This window comes from Phocoena phocoena, chromosome 1 (genome assembly GCF_963924675.1).
Source record: "Phocoena phocoena chromosome 1, mPhoPho1.1, whole genome shotgun sequence".
Lineage (NCBI taxonomy): Eukaryota > Metazoa > Chordata > Mammalia > Artiodactyla > Phocoenidae > Phocoena > Phocoena phocoena.
The window spans coordinates 93,202,051-93,222,132 of record NC_089219.1 but is presented as its reverse complement, the minus strand read 5'-3'; positions in this window follow the sequence as shown (position 1 = coordinate 93,222,132).

The following is a 20,082-nucleotide window of genomic DNA, read 5'->3' as shown; positions in this document are numbered from 1 at the left end:
ATTTTGTTGAGCTAGATTCCTAAATCTACTTATTTTACTAATTCAAAGAGAAGCACAAACACCTTTCTTTAACCTACAAGTTGAGTATTTGTATCTAATTGGTTGCAGTTGGGTAAATACATGCTTGTCCTTACAGTGTTAAACACATAAGCAGCAGTGTTTATGCTATGTAAGTGTGATTAACTTGTGAAAAATTCATCAAGTGCCCTGAGATCTGCACAGCTTATTTTAAAATTATGTATAAAGTTTTGAAGAATAAAAATGGTTTGACAAGTAGGCAGCCCACAAAGAAACTGACACATCAAGGGAAGAAGATCAAACAGCAATATAGCAGGCATATTCACACTGTAGATGCCGTGTCTGGCTCTACTCCAAAGGGGTTGAAAGAACAGTAGACATGAAAGATAGAGAAAGAATAGAGACATGAATCTCAAGGAGGAGAAATGAAAGACCATTTGACATTCAAAAAAAAATTTTATTTTATGTTTTTGACACAGTCAATAAACTCACCTCCGCTTAACTTAGTTAACTGAATGCAACTATTGTCTTATATCTATGGAAAGCAACAAAAAAGAACACATCAAAAATGTTTCTGCTAAGTAATCTGAATCTCTGATTTCAGTTTTCCTCAGCTTCCCACATATAGGATAATGCTGAGAAATTATGTACACAGTCTAAATTCAGAATGTCAGTTTACAGTTCTTTTATAACATTATATAATATTTTAAAAAATTTTATTATGATGCCAAATCTTAATTAAGGGTTATATTCTAATTAAACATTGTATGTAACATTTTTTAAAAAATTTTATTTGCTAATCATCCAATATTTTAAATTTCAATATTCAAATTTATTTTTGTTTTATTTTTAAAATTCAAGCCCATCAAACATCTATGTGCCACTTAACCTATTTTGGATTTCGTTATTTAAAAACACTTTTGTGTAAAAGTATATAAATATGACACTATGAAAAATAAAACCATACTAAATTAAAATTGATAAGAACTGGAAATATTGCCCTTTATAAAAGCTTTTTTTAGTAATAGTGGAATTGTGTTTTCTAAATCCTATGGAATTGATCACATATAAAGATCTCCCAATTTTCATCCTTTAATATATAAATCTTAAAGAAATAATATTTTCTGGGTAAGAGATCAATAATTATTGAGTAACTAATAAAGAAAAAGGGATAATTATTGGAATTTCTGTATTTAAGAGTAGTACGTGCTCTTTATATTCTGATTGATGCTGACAAATTGCCCTCCCACAAGGCCCTATAATGTGTTAGAACTTCTTCCACTAGATATCTTTGCCTCTCTGATGGGCAAATAGTTACATTTTAATGTTGGTGTAATTTGCATGACTTTGATAAATTTTGAATTGGTAAATATTCAATATTTTCATATTTTTTATTGGAAGTTCATATTATTTTCTATTAATTGTATATTCCTTATTCATTTTTTCCAATAGATTTGTTTGTCCTTTTTCTAGTTAATATCAATTGGGGAACTATCTTCCATTTTCAATTTTAAAGATTTGCTTCAGATCATTTCCTATTCAGGATCTTCTTTTGTTTTCCTCAGGGTTGTTTTGTTTTTATCAAGTTTCACAAATGAAAAAAAAGAAGGCCTCATCTGTATTGTTTATTTTTTTCTCCAGTAGTGTTTTGACTAAATATAAACACACATTTTCTTACTCTTTTCTTACCTGAAATTTCTAAATCAATTGTAACCCATTTTCTTGGTATACTTTTAACCTTCTGTGTTTCCTTTGTGAATGATGTCACTGTCTCTTCTACAATGATGTGACCTCCTTGTTTTTTCATCTTACATAATTTTTGCTATAACAGAATCTAAAGCTCACTGAACACCTTTATATAAATTCTGAGTGGACACTTTGATTAAATTATTGAAGTTACTTTCAGTCTTTGGAATAAGGACATACCTGTATTCACTTCTGCTTGGTAATCAACTATACAAGACTACATGTGAAAATACTAGGGAAAAAAAATACTTCTACAACTTCATTGTGTTTAATTACTTTTTAAAATTTCTAGTTTAAGTATAAAATCTAAAATTGTTTTTAAACATATTTTCTTACCTAATTTTATCTTTCCACTCTGTAAATTATACTTTTATTTCCTAAGAAAAGTTTTTACATTCATCTATATTCAATATTCAGATTTTCTCAAAGTTAATTTAACTCCAGAAGTGTGCCTTTATGGATTCAAATCTCTACCTAATTTCAAATTCACGTTTCCAAAATAACCAGCTTTAATTGCATTAAAAATATCCATTCTTGAATCCCATATGATATTTTTATGATTACTAAGTATTGAGCAAATGCTATATTTTACTAGATATTTGCTTTGTTTTGGTCAGTATTGCAATTTTATTGTGCATAAAAGATATACATTAGTTAATTTGTATTTTCAGGCATCTTAAAATATAGAAACCAGTAACACGTTTCTAAGCCCATAATTATTTAAAATTTGCATTGAGCAGTAACTATATAAGAAAAGGCAGTGGAATTTGCACTCCTCCTGAAAGGTCCTCATTAAATTACCTTAGTTTATGTACATCTTATACATATTTCACTTAAGAAATACTGGGATAGAGGCTTCCCTGGTGGCGCAGTAGTTGAGAGTCCGCCTTTTGATGTAGGGGACACAGGTTTGTGCCCCGGTCCGGGAAGATACCACATACCACGGAGCAGCTCGGCCTGTGAGCCATGGCCACTGAGCCTGCGCATCCGGAGCCTGTGCTCCGCAACGGGAGAGGCCACAACAGTGAGAGGTCCACGTACCGCAAAAAAAAAAAAAAAAAAAAAAAAAAAAAGAAATACTGGGATAAACCCATCTATCTCTCCATTCTTATTCACTCCTGTCCTCTTCAAAGTTCAATTTCAAGATCAATTTCTAATGAGGGCTCTATTTTCTGAAGACCCAGTATTAGCATGAGGAGTAAACATGGTTATCTATTGGGACAAAATGATCTTTTGTTGTTGTTGTTGTTGTTTTGGATGGTTTCTTTTCATACGACTGGAAGGGAATAACAGGGTCTTTCCCACTTTGGCTGCCTCTTTGGCTTTCCCCCTGCAGTCACTTTTGGCTATCTCTCTAAAAATGTAAGGAGTACAAAAATTATGTCTTTATATAATGTCTCATTTGTCTCTGTTGTTCCTATTATTATCATACAGATCAACAGATTGTTAAATCTGTAACTTGCTTTTTATGTTGGTCTGACTTCTTTTATTTACTAACATTGTAACTTAGGTATACCAAGAAAATATGTAGGTATTTTTAACCTTCAAGATACTCTGTTTTTCAGAAGGCTTTTCTGAATCTACCATGAGGTTTGAGTGCCATGTTTTCACCTGTCCCTCACAAGGGTCCATAGTGCATTTTGTTCCCTCTCTAGAACATTCTATACAAGTCAGCTTTTGTGAGTCCACTAATACCCTCATGGTTTCTCCATCCACTCTCTAGTAAGGGGATAAATTATTATCTCCATTTCAAACTACCATTTCCATGGGAAAGCCAGACCTACTTTCAATATTTCAGGAATTCCCTGCTACATATGTCCATCTTTCAGTGTGGAGGACATTTACTCTCTCAGGTTCCTTTGCAACAAGGTTTCAGGTATGTCATGCTGACTCTATCTGTTGCACTATATCTAATCTTCAATAGAGGAGCAACAATATCTTTATGGATCAGTTCTGTCATGTAACTTCTGACAACTTTTATAGCTGTGTAGCCTTCAGTTCTGGTTCTTCGGCTCTCTTAGCAAAATTCTATGTGCCATCCAATATCCTTGATTGAAGCCATTTTCTGTTCAAATTAGCCAGAGTTGATTTATGTTGCTTTAATTAAGTTCTCTCTTTTTATAAAATATGTAACTTTTGATTTAAAAAAATTAAAATTAACTATTATATTATCACCTTTGCTATAAAGGGATAGGACTTCAGAAGACTTTTATTTTAAATGTATATGTTTTCATGTTTATAAAACCAAAAAATTAATATAGTGTGTATATATATGTATATATATATGAAGTTATTCTTTATCTGTGCTTACCAAAAAGTTATAAATATACCCCTATTAGAAAAATCTTACAGAACTAATAAGCTAGTATCACAAGCTAGAAGGTTCTGAGTCTTTATATTTGGACAACTGGTAGTGTAGGTGAAATGTACTTTACAATGCAAAGGGAAAAATGATAGATTCTGCTTTTAATTCTATCACTACTATGTTCTATGTCTTTGAAAAGCCATTTAATAATTTTTTGGTCCTATATATTCCATGTAAATAGACTGGGTTAGATGACATCCTTATAATAGCCCTTCCTTTAAATTTTAAGACATGTTAATACTAATTCCTAAAATAAATTACATAAATATTAAACATTAAACATATAGGGAATTTTAAAAGCAAATTATTAAAATGTACAATATGTACATTATGTAAGTCTGAAATTATAGAGCTCTCTAAAGAGCTATTTGGGGAGTGGCCATCAGATATGAAAGAAATAGACCTTACCTTAGTATTGGCGGAACATGTGAGGCTTTATTAAACTTCCAAAATTCAAAGCCAGTTGTTTTGAAAACTCTTCCCTTTGCATATTTATTGCTAGAAAACTTTTAATTCATCTTTAAGAATAGAAAAAAAAATTCTGGCAACTGCTGTTGGCAATATTAGTGGGGTAAGTTGTCTCTTTACTCAATTTCACTTTTCCCATCTGCACTAGTTTCTCATGTGACAGTTCCTCTCCCTGGGATTCTGGCAACTCAACCAACATCAGTTTTTGTAAATATTATCACAGGGAAAAAGAAAGGAAAGAAAAACTCATATCTTTAATGTACATCAGCTAAAATTTTAAGTTTTAGTTAATATTCAAGGACTAAATAAGGCAACAATTTTTGACCTAGCAGTATGAATTTTCTGGCTTTCCCTTTATCCCACCAAAGAAATCTGAGCAGATTGAAGACTCTTTCTTCCATTCATTTTTCTTAGGAGAATATAAAGTCCCTAAAATAAGTACAAAATTTTTTCCTCCCCAAGGTTATCCTTATTTTGCTGATTTTGAGCCAGGAACCATTGAGATTCCTAGTTGTGGTCCTGATTTCCTTTTCATCAGCTGAAACATGAATCACAATATGATTTACTTTCTTTAGCACATTGCAAATTTCATTTCTCCCAAAACCAAGTCTTTCATGTGCCCCACTTTTGCTGTTTCAGCGTATCAAGAAGGCAAACTATATCACCAGCCTAATGTATATAATACTAAGAAAATTCAAGCAAATCTTATACTCAAATTTAAGTACCATAGCAGATTACGCTCTAAATCAGTGGCAGTCAACAGTGGTGGTACCTTTAACTAGAGGGAAGTTTGGATGTTTGCAGGGGCATTCTTGGCTTCACAATAAGACTTGGCCACTGTAACACATTTAATAGGAGGGACCAGGTATGTTAGATTTGCTGCATATTGTCCATTGTCAATTAACATCCATTCCCATTCCCACTCACTGTACCTCTCTCTCTCACTGTTGGCCCTCTCCCAGTATAGCAGGAGTTGGAAGGATTAAATCCAAAGATTTACTTGCAGATAGGTTTGGATATTTTTATTTAGGTTAATCCAATGAAACAGTCTTGTTACAGATTTGGAAGGTAGAAAAGGTAGACATAAGATGAATGACATCTTCCTGTGGCTACTGCCATTTGCTGCTGTTTAAGGAAGTTGTCATTTTTCTGCATCAGATACTATTTTCTATTAAGCAGCTTTCTGTTTGTTAAGGAACAAGGACAGTAACTCTGGTTTCTTCATATGATCTGATTCCTGAATAACAGCTTTGGGTATCCACACTCCAGTCTTCTTTGCCTGGGGTCTGCTGTGGCCATGCTGTTGTTCCCAGACCTAGGCCAGCATAGCTCCAGTGGCAGCCTTAGAAATAGGAATGCTATAGCAGGAAATTATAGATTTTTCTAGGAAATATTTCAATAGGCCCAGGCTAGAACTTGTTTCTTCAACCTTTCCAATAATGCTGTAAACTCTTAATTCCCTATATTAAATTCCTTGCTATCTATAATACTTAGGGTAGTTATATTTCCAGTACTGAATCTTAATTCCTTCATATTATATCCTACAATGTTCATCATGATTTATAGAATGAAGGATTCTCCTGTATTCCATGAGATTTTTGGATAGCCTCCAAGACATTCATTTTACTTTTTAATATGTTTATATTTGATTCATTTGAATCCCTAGAAAATAGAAATCTAATATATACTGACAGAAAGCAAATCAATTATTGCCTGGGACCCTAGGGTTGAGGGATGGTTGGCAGGGAAGGGGCACAAGAGAATTCTTTAGAGTGATGGAAATGTGCTGTATCTTGATTGTGGTGGTAGTTACACAGGTGTACACATTTGTCCGCATCTAATGAAATGGACAGTTAAAAAAATTGATGCATTTTATTCTATGTAAACTATACCTCCATGACATTGATTTTAAACAATTAACATTTGCGTAGGTTATACAATTTACAAAAACATTTTAAATATATAAAATCTGTTTAAAATTATGTGAGCATAGAACTTAACTCTGGTCAACATATATAAACACAAACTATTTTTGCATAGTTTGTGCAAAATTCATTATAAAACATATCTTGTATGCCTACTATATAATAGGTAATGTTGAAGCACTGGGGATACTGAGGTGATTTTTAAAAAAAGCCTACATAGATTTTTACCTTCTAGTGGGATAGACTGGTAATAAAAATAAATAATATCAGATACAGATAAGGACTGCAAAGGAAAATGGAACAGTTGCCTAGAGTCTACTACCCCAAAACTAAGACTCATGTTCGATAAATTTCCTCTAATGCATTTAATTAGTACAGTATTTCTTATATTCTGGAGCAGTAGAGTAGAATAAGAGTGCAAAAACTCACTTCCCACTAAAACAAAACATAAAATAACAACAAACCTTTATTCTAATTTCATCTGATGTCCCTTGTCCTTGTTGGGTTCTCCAGGAAACAGATGCTAAGATGGCATTAAGTGTTCAATATGTTTACTGGGGAGTAATACCTGTGAAATAAAAGGGGGAAAGCAAGATTAGGCAAAAAAAAAAAAAAAAAAGCCATTGGATAATAATGTCAGAACCCTGAAACAAATACTAGCAGATAGAGGAGTCTCAACTTTGGCAGAAATGGCTAAGCCTGGACTTTACCATCTTGCTCAGCCATTGGCTAAGGCTCACTCTAAAAAGAATATGACCTTGGCTTGAATGCTGATGTGAATTAGAAGAAGCTAACAGCTGGAGGCTGTGAGGTAACCATATTCCTCACAGATGGACAGTGAATCATTCATTGAAGGGGAATGTGAATGGGGCATCCCTCATTCTGTCAAACTCTTCTGTAAAATCAGGAAATTTACAGTGCTGTACCTGCCAATCACCAGGTTTTTTTCTCTTCATCCAGGTTTTATGATGGACTGTCTATCAACTATGCTTAAACACCATCAATGCCTAATTGAATGAGTCTGTATCCATACTCTTTCATGAGAAGGTTAACTTAACATTTGTAACAGACAGCTCTCTAAGATTCATGGCTTGTTCATTTCCCACTTTGTCAATCTCCTACTTTTCTCTCTGTATTTTTCTATCCCAAATATCCTGTATGACACTGTCTTTGTTATGAAATTGTTTAGGATCCTGGCAGGGGAATTGTTCCCACATATCCCTGTTAGAGAAAATAGATTCCCGAAGCAAAAGTACTATTTTCCTTACTTACTAAGTCTGGGGGCCTGAGAGGTAATGAAAATTAAATAATCATTTTCCATGTTATCCACCATAAAAGTTTGCCTTTTATCTTAATTTAATTCTGGCACTGAATAACCTTTGGCATACCAATGTCAGCAGAAACATTTCTTTCAAGCAACTCTTTCTCTGCTCTAGGTGGCTCTGACCCTATTTCCCTGTATATTTTATTTTTATTTCTCTCTATTCTTCTTTCCTTTCCAGCAGGTCAAATTGAATTTTCAAAACGTTGATATATTTTTTCTCCCCTACGTTATGTAGACCTAACACAGTCTCTTGCAGCTTTTAACTGAAAGATCTAAATCTATCTTTAAGCTGATTCCATTGTTCCCAGAATTTCTGAATTCATCTCTTCTAACCTCAAGTAATATTTTTTCCTGCACCAAACTCTGAGGGTTGTTAGCCAAATGACCATAATGTTCCCTCTGTCCTTAAGAACTATTGACATTTCAAGTTGAGAATTTGAATCATCTTTAGTATCTCTCTGGGTCTCTCCGGCTCTGCCTCTCTCTTTCTTTATGAAATTGGGTCTGTGAAAGCTTCATTCAGATGTTGCTCAATGTAAATCTAGACAGTACCATTTATTTCCTATATAATACTCTCACCATTTTTTCCATCTGTTTATTAATAAATTCTACCCCACTGCCAGGGAAAGAGAAAAAAAAAAAGAGAAAAGGCCACTTTTTAGAGATTTTTGTCTCTTTTGTCATCTAACCAACAATTTATCTAACACAGGAATCTTCATCAGAATTTCCTAGGTTGCTTATTAAAGATGTACATAACTTGTCCTTTTGCCAGACTTACTGAATTGGTATTTTCACAGGCAGGGCTTGAGAAGCTATATTTTTCAAAAGTGACCCAAAATGTGTTTTGTTTTGTTTTTTCTTTGTCCTAGCACCATCGTCTAAAACCACAAGCCTGTGTTTGATTAGTCTCATTATTGTCCTCCTATTTCTTATGCTTACAGCTGGGATGAGGTTGGAAAGGTGCCTGAGCTCCCCTTAGAGGCTGGAGATATTACTCAACCATATTTTCATATCTAGAATATGCTCTACTTGCTCACTTTTAATATGATTCAGTATTCAGTATATTATCACCTTATTTGGATCATCTTAGCCTTTTTCTCATAAATGAGGCTAGACCAGATTTGGGGTAACTATATTGGACAGGTGTGTGCTTTAGGGTACTGATATTTTCACAAATCATTTGGGAAATTATCCTTCTTTGACTATATTTTGGGTGAGTCTATGTATCATGGATAATATTTGTTCCTTTAAAATTGAAATAATCTATAAATCTGGTGTTAATTTTTCTATAAAGATAACAATTTTAAAAATATTCTGAGTTTTATTAATCAAATATGAGCAATGCTTTCTACTGAATGTATTTTTTTAAGATTTTTTTTGATGTGGACCATTTTTAAAGTCTTTATTTAATTTGTTACAATATTTCTTCTGTTTTATGTTTTGGTGTTTTGGCTGCGAGGCATGTGGGATCCTATCTCCCTGATCAGGGATTGAACCTGCTGCAGCCCCTGCATTGGAAGGCGAAGTCTTTACCACTGGACCACCAGGGAAGTCCCTGAATGTACTTTTTTCCACAAAATGTTTAATAACTTATCTGAGTTTTAAGAACCATTTTCTGTTATAAAATATTTATCATTACATATATGTTTAAGAGAAAACCTCTCCTCAAACTGGCTTAAACAAGGAGCATCTCACATAACAGGAAGTCAAGAGGTATATTAAACTCCATGTACAATAGCAGCTTGATGATATCAAGGAAAAATGTTTGTTTCATCTCTGCTCTGAATCCTCAGTATTGGCAACTGGGAGCAGTTAACTCCCAGGGTTGGATGCTTCCTTATTCACCTTATAGGCAGATGAGGGAAACCACTTTCCCAAACTTGAAATGAAAAACCTTCCTTTTCCTCTAATTGAGCCAGATTATGTCACCTGCCTGCTCCTGATTCAATAACAGTTGATGAGAAAATGAAACATCTATGGATTGACTTGAACTAATCAAGATTCTTCCTTAGATGTGACTATGTATACAAAGTCATTTAAGAAGTGAAAAGGCGAAACTGATGTTGTCTAAGCAACCTAATGATTTCTGCAATATTATTTTTGAATATTTGAAACATCTTACAAGAACATTTTCTACTTCAGATATTAAAACCATTTTTTCAAAAGGTAATTAATTATTAATTTCAATGACCTAAAAATTGGTTTCAAGTAGTAATACTGCTGTTACATAATGCAATTTTCTCACTCTTAAGATCTAACATTAACTTCTCAACCTGCTTGAGGACAACTTCAATTTTTGTTAAAGGACAAGTCATTAATACAGAAGAATGGTTTTCTATTGCTTTTAAACAAAATAATGAGTGTTAAAATTAAATACCTACTTATGTAATAAGTACTGTGCTGAAAACATTATCTCTATTAATCCTATCAACAATGCTTTGAGGTATTATTATAATATTGATTTTCAGATAGGAACTGAATGTAAACAGATTATGTAACTTTCCCAAGGTCACACTGCCAATAAGGGGTAGGTTTGGAATTTGAACACAGGTCTGGTCTGAGTCAAAACCTATATAGGAGAGGGCTTCCCTGGTGGCGCAGTGGTTGAGAGTCCTCCTGCCGATGCAGGGGACACGGGTTCATGCCCCGGTCCGGGAAGATCCCACATGCCACAGAGCGGCTGGGCCCGTGAGCCATGGCCGCTGAGCCTGCGCGTCCGGAGCCTGTGCTCCACAACGGGAGAGGCCACAAGAGTGAGAGGCTTGCGTACCACAAAAAAAAAAAACTTATGTAGGAGAGAAAAAAAAAATTTCTTCCTTGACTCTTAGGTTCGGTGACTAGGGTTCATGAATCAAAAGACAAGAAAAAAAGGAGGAAAAGCAGAGTTTATTTTTATTTACACATTCAACATGCATACCCCTGCAGGAACTAAGTGATGAGTAACTGAAAGGATTGGCTAGAATATAGGGCTTATATACCATCTTAATAAAGGACAATGAATTTGTGAAGTGACAAGACAAAGGAAAAAGGGTTTGGGCTTCCAGGGGTGGTAAATTGTGGGGAGGTAAATATATGGGGGAAACTAATGGAAGATATGGGTTACGTTATTAAGGAATGTTTGTGCAGACCCAACTTAGTGCTTTTTATCTCCAGTGCTAAGTTTTTTTGTTTTTTTGTTTTTCTCCTCCAGGTATGGGAGAGGAGAGGCGGAACATCTTCATAAAGGGAAATTTATACCCTGCCTGTAGGCAGAAAGGGGAAAAGGTATCTGCTGTTTCTCAATTGCCTTCATCTCAAAATAATCCTTAAGCCAAATGACATATCTTGGAGTGGCATATTCTGATTCCTTTGACCCACAAACTTAACTTCTAGGTAATATCATCTCTCATATACACAAACAGTAACTTCACTAGGTTAAACTATTTTTTGTCATTAACTTTGCATTTCCAGAGTTCTGTTGACGTTTCTTTTGCATTTAGGGCTACAGAGAAGTGTAACATCAGACTAATATTTACCCTTTCTTGGAGGATCAGTGAAGGAAATTTTATTTATATTTTCACTGGACATATATACACTACCAAATATAAAATAGGTAGCTAGTGGGAAACAGCCACATAGCACAGGGAGATCAGCTTGGTGATTTGTGACCACCTAGAGGGGTGGGATAGGGAGGGTGGGAGGGAGACACAAGAGGGAGAAGATATGGGGATATATGTATATGTATAGCTGATTCACTTTGTCATAAAGCAGAAACGAACACACCATTGTAAAGCAATTATACTCCAATAAAGATGTTTAAAAAAAGTTCACAAGGATTTATCTAAATAAGGTTTTCCTTTTATTATTTTTGCCAGCAGTACAACATAATCCTCACTTAAAAGAAATGAAAACATATTTAGTATTAGACAACCAAGTTTAAAGAACAGCATCAAATTACACATAATTCAACCACCTAGGTATAATTATTTTTATCATTTATTATAACTTTTTTCTAGTATTTTATTCATTTTGCTCTTTCTCTTTCAAATTCCACAAATTAAATATCTAAATATTTTAATATCTCTTTAATTTTTTTCATTTATACTCCAAAATGGATAATTTAAATTCTTTAGCAATATAAGTGCATGTATCACAGAACAATGAAAATGAGAATTTAATTTTTACATATTTTCCAGTTTGATGTATTTTAATAGTTATGTTTGCTTGTACTTGTATTGGTGAAGTTGAACCTTTTTTATAATATTCAAAAATAATCAAGTTTGGTTTTAATTTCTAAAAATTAAATATGCTATGCATTTATATTACTGATTCTGTGATTTTTAATTGATACTATATATATTCCTTTTATTTTTTATTTTGGGGAAAATACTTTATCCATTAGGAACATTATTAATTTTTCTGCAATTTTTGAAAATGTGACCATAAGCCATTTCAGCTCAACAACTGAATAACTGTAGCCAGGGAATAGTCTGTTTGCACACATACATGGATTTCCATCATCTATCAGACATTCATCTAGTGCATTTTTCCTGGTTTATTTTAATATTATACAACCTACTTTTTCTTTATATGACAAACTGAACCGAATTAAGAAATAAGAACTAGAACCATACATTACAACTAGAACCCTTCTCTTTGTCATCCATGCCATCAGCAATTTACTACTTGGCCCAACTCTTTGCAACCTTAGTATGACACTGATTGTTTTTCTTACTGACTGACATTATTTTTCATGAATTATAATTTTCAGATGCTTTTGGAAGAGGTGTTACCAACTAGGATAAAAGAATATATTTTGGCTACCATAAAAGGATTATTGGTAGAATAGAAAGATTGCTATCAAGTTTTCAGGTTGACACAGGCATTGTCTATTAGAGCTAGTAATCAAGAGGTGCTGGAAACAGAACTTCATCATCTTTCATGATGATGGCATTTGCATCATAGTTGAAAGATATATTTAATTTAAATTACCACTATGTCTGCTAAATAGAAATATCTGCCCAAGCCAAGATGGGTTTCTGTGAGAACATTTTTTTTTTTGCCATGAATTTTATCTTATTTCTGAAATGCCATGGGCATTTTATTCGAGTTGGGAGAAGCTATGTCTTGGACTGCTATTTAACTATTTTAAACCACATGCATGAGATTTACTTTTTAGCAAGAAAAAAACTGATTCAGAAAAATGTAGGCAGGGAGAATAAATAGAGTATTTTAATATTATAAGAGAAATAATGGGCACTTTTGCTTAGTCAGAAGATGACCAGGAATGAAAAATAAAAGGTAAAAATTAGAAATATTTATCGACTCTTGCAAAATCTTCAAAAAATACTAGCAAATCTAATCCAGCCCCATGTAAAAAGAATTTTACATGAAGTGAACTTTTACACCAAGTGGGATTTATGTAGTAATATAATACTTTATATCAACAGAATAAAGAAACCCAAAAATCTCATCATCATTTCAACTGATCTAGAAAAAGCATTTGACAATATCCAACAGCCTTTCATGATAAATACACTCAATAAACTAGAAATAGAAGGGAAATTTTTCTACCTGATAAAGAGTATTTACAAAAATACCCCCACACAGCTGACATCATACTTAATGGTGAAGACTGGATGCTTTCCTCCTAAGATCAAGAGAAGGCAATGATGTCTGCTCTTATCACTTCTATTCAACATTGTACTGGAAGTTCTAGCCTGGGCAATTAGGCAAAAAAAGCAAATAAAAGACATCCAGATTGGAAAAGAAGAAGTAAAACTATCTCTCTTCACAGATGACATGATCTTATATATAGTGTGAAAAGAAAGAAAGAAGAATATCATTTAAAATGGAGTCAGGAAGCTCTGAAGGGAGAGCTCTCACCGACCGCTTGTTGCAGCCTACATAACCAGCAGGAAGTAAGAAGGCAAGACTTATTTTGACACGGTCAGTTTGTATGGAATTCTCTCAGTATTAACTTCTTATCCATGATGATATAATGGAATTACTTTGCTATACAGCAGATATTAACATAACATTATAAATCAACTATACTTCAATAAAAAAATAAATTTAAAAATTAGAAAAAAAAGAATGTTACTTTTCTTCTGATACAAAGGAGGACATTTACCACATAGGAATTTCATCTCCTGCTTTTAAGAAAAAGAAGGAGGATTCGTCCCTGTCCCAGCAGCAATGCACTAACAACTGCTTGTAGCCAATAATAAACCTCCACAACCTGGAGCTCCTTTCTTCTCCACTGAACTTGTATTCAAAACAAACCTCCCCAATTTCCTCCAAAAACTTATTAAAAGCTGACCTCCTTGTCTCTTTGGACTTGCCCATGATTCACTACCATAGCTTGCCTGTCCCAAATAGAAATCCTCTGCTATTCCCAAATAAACCCACTTTGCTAGTAAAATAACTGGTTATTTTATTTTTGAGGTTGACAATTGAAAGTCCTATGAAATCCTCTAAAAATTATTAAAACTAATACATTAGTTCAGCAAGACTGTAAGCTATAGGATCAATACACAAAAATCAACTGTATTTCTATACATTCACAAAGATCAATCCAACATGAAATTTAGAAAACAATTCAATTCACATAGCATCAAAATATAAAATATTTATGACTAAATCTAACCAAAGAAGTGCAAAAGTTATGTTCTGAAAACTATAAAACATTATTGCAAAAGATTTTTCAATATTTAAATAAAAGGAAAACTATCCCATGTTCAAGAAGTGGAAAACTTAAAATTGTTAAGAAGGCAATATTCCCCAAGCTGATCTATAGAGTTGAGATCAACCCTATGAGGAATCCCAGCTTCCTTCTTTATAGAAATTAGCAAGCTGACTCTAAAATTCATATGAAATTGCAAAAGACCTAGAATAGCCAAAACAATCCTGAAAAAAGAACAAAGTCAGAGTTCTCACACTTCTCAATTTCTCAAAACTTAGTACAAAGCATCTTACTATAGATCTTACTAAAAATTACTGCATATCAAATCAGTGTAGCACTGTCAAAGGATAGACATATAGATGTATAAACAGAAATGGAAGTTCAGACTTAGACATATGTATATAATGGGATATTATTCAGTCCTAAAAAATGAAGAAATCATCATTTGCAACAACATGGATGGACTTTGAAGACATTATGCTAAGTGAAATAAGTCAGAGAAAGACAAATACTGTATGATCTTACTTATATGTGGAATCTAAAAATCAAACAAACAAACAAAGCAAACTCATGGAAAAAGAGATCAGATTTGTGGTTACCAGAGGAGGAAAGTGGGAGTGGGGGGAGGGGGGATTAGAGGAATGTGGTCAAGGAGATATTAGAACCCTCGTACACTGCCAGTGGGAATGTAAAATGGTACGGCCAATTTGGAACACAGTCTGGCAGTTCTTAATATGAATAAACAGAGAGTTATACAATCTAGCAATTCTATCCCTAGGAATATACCCAAGAGAAATGAACACATAGGTCCACCCAAAAATTTGGACATGAATGATTATAGCAGCATTATTCATAATAGCCCAAATTTGGAAACAACCCAATGTCCATCAACAGAGTAACAACAACAGGATAAACAAAACAACAGTATCCATCAACAGGATCAACAAATGTGGTCCATTCATACAATGGTATATTACTCAACCATATAAAAGGAATGAAGGAAGATTAGCTCAAGATGGCAGAGTAGAAGGACAAGAACACCAGAATCACAACTAACTGCTGAACAACCATCGACAAAGAAATGCTGGAACCTACCAAAAGAGATACCCTACATCCAAGGACAAAGGGGAAGCCAAGGTGAGATGGTATGAGGGGAGCAATCACAATAGAATCAAGTCCCATACCCGCTGGGTGGGCAACCCACAGACTGGAGAACAATTGTACAACAAAAGTTCTCCCACTGGAGTGAAAGTTCTGAACCCCACGTCAGGCTTCCCAGTCTGGGGATCTGGCAATGGGAGGAGGGGTCCCCAGAGAGTTTGGTTTGGAGGGACAGTGGGATTTGATTGCAGGACTTGCACAGAACTGGGGAAAACAGAAACTCTTTAACACCTTACATGAAAATAAACTCAAAATGGATTAAAGACCTAAATGTGAGACTGGACACTATAAAGCTCTTAGAAGAGAACATAGGCAGAACACTCTGACAAAAATCACAGCAATATCTTTTTTGATCCATCTCCTGAAGTAATGGAAATAAAAACAAAAATAAACAACTGGGACCTAGTTAAACTAAAACGCTTTTGCACAGCAAAGGAAACTGTAAACAAAAAAAAAAGATAATCCACAAAATGGGAGAAATATTTGCAAATGATGTGACCAACAAGGGATTAGTCTCCAAAATTTATAAACAGCACATGCAGCTTAATATCATCAAAACAAACAACCCAATCAAAAAATGGGCAGAAGACCTAAAGAGACACTTCTCCAAGGAAGACATACAGATGACCAAGAAGCACATGAAAATATGTTCAACATCGCTAATAGAGACATGCAAATCAAAACTACAATGAGACATTACCTTACAGCAGTCAGAATGGCCATCATCAAAAAATCCACAAACAACAAATGCTGTAGAGGGTGTGGAGAGAAGGGAACCCTCCTACACTGCTGGTGGGAATGTAAATTGGTCCAGCCACTATGGAGAACAGTATGGAGGTTCCTTAAAAAACTAAAAATAGTGCTACCATATGATCCTGCAATCCTATTCCTGGGCATATAATCGGAGAAAAACATGGTCTGAAAGGATACACGCACCCTGATGTTCATTGCAGCACTGTTTACAATACCCAAGACATGAAAGCAACCTAAATGTCCATCGACAGAGGAATGGATAAAGATGATGTGGTACATATATACAATGGAATATTACTCGGCCATTAAAAAGAAGGAAATAATGCCATTTGTAGCAACATGGATGGGTCTAAGAGATTGTCATACTGAGTGAAGTAAGTCAGACAGAGAAAGAGAAATATCACATGATATCACTTATATGTGGAATCTAAAAAGGAATGATACAAATGAACTTATTTACAAAACAGAAGCAGACTCACAGACTTAAAGAACAAACTATGGTTACCTGGGGGACGGGTGGCGGGAAGGGATAGTTAGGGAGTGTGGGGTTGACATGTACACACTGCTTTATTTTAAATGGATAACCAACAAGGACTTACTGTATAACACATGGAACTCTGTTCAATATTGTGTAACAACCTAAATGGGAAAAGAATTTGGAAAAGAATAGATATATGTATATGTATAACTGAATCACTTTGCTGTACACTTGAAACTATCACAACATTGTTAATCAACTATACTCCAATATAAAATAAAAAGTTTTAAAAAAAGGAATGAAGTACTGAATATATTCTACATGGATAAACCTTGAAAACATTATGCGAAGTGAAAGAAGTCAGTCACAAAAGATGGCACACTATACGATTTCATTCATAACAAAGTTTCAGTGAGGTAATTCTATAGAGACAGAATGTAGTTTTGTGGCTGCTTAAGGTATTGCTTAGGGGGTATTAAGGGTTCAGAAGGGTGATTGGTGAAAGGTAAGGGGCTTCTTTTTGAAGTGATGAAAATATCCTAAAACTGATGGTGATAATGGTTGTACATATCTGTGAATGTACTAAAAACCATTGAATTGTACACTTTAAATAGGTGCATCCATAGTATATGAATTCTATCTCAATAAATCTATTAAGAATAGTCTCCTTTGAATTCAGAATATGTTCCTAATGAACTGGTAAGGCTAAATAATAGGAATTCTTCATGGTTTGGTAAAGAAAATACTGTTGTTGCCAAAGATGCCATCCATGATCCTAGGTTCCTAGTTGCTATTCTATTTAGAAGTCATTACCTTGATTCTCTTTTCTAAAATCTCTGTTTATCAAAGAACTTTGACTTTATTTATGTACCTGGATAAAAACATTGCTATTAATGAATTTGTTATGGTTAATTTATTATGGTCACATATAGCCATCCAGAAAAAGTGGATACTAAATTAAATAAATTATGTATATCCATTTACCTTATTGTTAGGGAATGTAAAGTAAAAATGCAATAATATGCCTTAAAATATTTTAATATATTTAAGGAACAATAAACAAAAACAAGGAGCAAACAAGCAATATTATCATGCATTTAGAAAGACCAAAACTAGTACTTTCCCAATTTAGTGCTCATACTGACTCAATCTCATTTTAAATTGTTTTACTCTCAATTCTTCTAAGATTATGAACACCAATATATTTGATATTATGGAGTCAATTTAGGTGATGAATTTCATTTTGTATATTTATGCAGATATTTCATATAGATTTAGCATAAAAAAACAGAGAAGATTCATTATCTATTTTATTCCTCACTATAGTAATTGTATCAAGCACTACTCCTGAATGAAGAGTTGTTTCTTTGGTGAGGTGACAATAATTCATTGGAGGTTAATTTCTACGGTCTATAGATGTGGTTTGCCCTCTCTTTGTAAAGTTTTGAAGTACAAATATATAGATGCCAGTAACAAATATGCTCTCTGCTTTTGACAAAGATTATTGTCTTTTTTCCATGCTTTAGGCTTTCAAAATTATGCTTCTGGGAAACAAAAAAGATTGACTTCCAAGAATATTATTGATATAATACTTAATGGTTTGGAAGAGCAAATTTAATTAACCTCTGATATTAAAAATGACTCTGAAATGATAAAAATAAGCCACATAATTTTCTAATTTTGTGTTATGAAACTTAATATCCCCCCAAATTGTGAAACTATGCAAACTTAGTCATGCATTGATTATTCATAAAAGCAGGGAGAACACTAAAATAATATTATGTTTCCATTATCTTCCTAGAAAATGATCAATATTAGTTTTTCTATTTATTACAAATGGCAAATGCAGTCTTTTGACCTGTCGACAAATTTTTTATTTGTTATATCTTTTTATTGTGGAATTAAAATGGCTCATTTATTTTAGCTCATTTCAAAATGCCAAATTAGTGTTTAAATTCCACATATTAAAAGGAGATTTTGATTTCATAATTCTTTATTACTTCCTTTATTGAACATTTTTTTCAGGTATTGAATTAACAGTTACAGATATTTCTTTTTTTTTTTTTTTCCGGTATGCGGGCCTCTCGCTGTTGTGGCCTCTCCCGTTGCGGAGCACAGGCTCTGGACACGCAGCTCAGGGGCCATGGCTCACGGGCCCAGCCGCTCCGCGGCATGTGGGATCTTCCCGGACTGGGGCACGAACCCGTGTCCCCTGCATCGGCAGGCAGACTCTCAACCACTGTGCCACCAGGGAAGCCCCAGATATGTATTTCTAAGGTAAGAATTTATTTGCAGGTTAATCAAGGATATTACTCTCCTTGACTTCATATTATAATATTTAGTTTTGCTAGTTTCTTGGATGTTTGACATAAAGAAAAAAATCATTCTTCAGGAAAAAAAAAAAAAAACGCAGTAAATTGCACTGCAACTGAATCCTGTTTTCTTATGCTTTATAATTAAATTCTAATTGGAACTCTCAAAAAAAAGACAGAATTTTTCACTTTAAGCAATAAAAACAAACAAGCTGAAATCATTTGTTTTGATTCTGTGACATATCATAGGAATCCATCTTCCTCTTGTCTTGGTGCAAAAAACTTCTATGCTGCTCATTCTATGTATTTAATTTTTCAAAGTAATTGCTTTTTTATTTTCTAGTTTGTTCACCTTAATATTAGATGCTTCAGTTTTATAATTAGAATTTTTAACTAAAGCATTAACAAACTTATTCCAAAGAGCACTAATCTGGGGAATATCTTTTAATTCAAAATTTTAAATACACGTGCATGATTGTTTTTCTTTATATGTAAAAATATCTCCAAAAGGGCTTCCCTGGTGGCGCAGTGGTGGGGAGTCCACCTGCCGATGCAGGGGACACGGGTTCGTGCCCCGGTCCGGGAGGATCCCACATGCCGCGGAGCGGCTGGGCCTGTGAGCCATGGACGCTGAGCCTGCGCGTCCAGAGCCTGTGCTCCGCAACGGGAGAGGCCACAGCAGTGAGAGGCCCGTGTACCGCAAAAAAAAAAAAAAACCTCCAAAAATCATATATAAATTAACTGTAAGAGTAATTACCATAACATCGGAAGGTAATGATATATACTAAGTGGTCTGATTTATTTTAATAAGATAATGTAAATCTTCTTAAGATATAGTATAATCTGATTCTGACTGCCAAGATTTAAA